Source organism: Nymphalis io, chromosome 21, assembly GCF_905147045.1.
Source record: "Nymphalis io chromosome 21, ilAglIoxx1.1, whole genome shotgun sequence".
Taxonomy (NCBI): domain Eukaryota; kingdom Metazoa; phylum Arthropoda; class Insecta; order Lepidoptera; family Nymphalidae; genus Nymphalis; species Nymphalis io.
In genome coordinates this window covers 7,546,080-7,547,406 of record NC_065908.1, presented here as the reverse complement: position 1 = coordinate 7,547,406, position 1,327 = coordinate 7,546,080, and the positions used below count along the sequence as shown (strand labels likewise).

Sequence of the window (1,327 nt, the reverse complement as noted above, 5' to 3'; positions counted from 1 at the left end):
ACATCATATTGACTTCAAGTTCTTCGGTACTAAAAATATCTCACAAATTTGTTTTTTAATAAATATGTGCTTGATATGGTATATATATATAACTGATGACTGCCTCGTTGGTCTACTGGCTGAGGAGGCCGCAGACCCGAGGTCCTGGGTTCAATTCCCTGGTCGGGCCAGTAAAAAGTTATTGGGATTTTCTGTCAGAAAATTCTCTGTAGCAGCCTGGAGTCTGGAAGTTAGAAGTGTGTTAACTCTCGTGCCTCGGAAAACGCGTAAAGCCTATTTATATATATATATATATATATATATATATATATATATATATATATATATATATATATATAATATCTCCTGCGTAGTTGGCTCATCTTCCTTGAGATTGGCCGCCGTGTCCGAAATCGGTCTGGAGGACATTATTATTATATAGCTGAAGGAACACATATATTTTAAAATATTATTCCAGGATGTAATGTACTCGTAAGTGTATATCCTTTGATGGAGTAATAAATATATTAAATATTAATTATATATAACTCAAGATTAAGTTTTCAATTATATTAATGTGATTTTGCTTTCATTTAATTTAATTCAACAAGTTTAAAGATACACTAAGATATTAAGTTACTGAAGTGTTTTTATGTTAATAATTTATTGCCACTTCGTTTTTTTTTAATTATATATATATATATTATTTTTTAATTATATATATAACAATTAACATTTATAACAATTAACATTAATAACAGTAATAAATAATTAATTAAATATGGATGATATCGTAAAAGTAATGAAGCACCATACTAAATAAATTATCAAAAAAAACTTATAATAAATTAAAAAAAATATTTTTTAATGTTGTGTTGCCAACTAATTTTGAATAGATAAAAAAAATATATTATAACAAAAACATCAGGTCCCACCGAGATTTGAACTCGGATCGTTGGATTCAGAGTCCAAAGTGCTAACCATTACACCATGGGACCGATGTGTTGTAATGTAAAATATTTAATCATATAGTACAAACGTATCTAATACGTGTAATCATTAGCTATCTTTTTCTTTAATATTGCTATTTCAATCTATTCTCGTATATCGGTTGGTCAGTCAATTACACTAACGAAATTGACAAAATATGCGGTACACTAACATAACTTTTATTTCCTTGCAATACGGTGTACTTTCGTTTGATAAAGAGTTTATTTATAACGTTCTATTCTTAGACACGGCATTAACTCAACACTTGGCGAATGGATAGCACAATTATCATTTATATTTACATTACAATAAAATTATTATTAGACTAACTAGCTGAAAATCGACTTCGATCAGATAT

General features: G+C 28.2%; 1 non-coding gene across 1 annotated transcript; it reads right to left on the bottom strand.

Moving 5' to 3' along the window:
- Positions 1–905: 905 nt before the first annotated feature.
- Positions 906–977, bottom strand: Trnaq-cug (transfer RNA glutamine (anticodon CUG)). Its single transcript has one exon. It is a non-coding gene; the product is annotated as a tRNA-Gln (tRNA).
- Between the last annotated feature and the right edge of the window lie 350 nt (positions 978–1,327).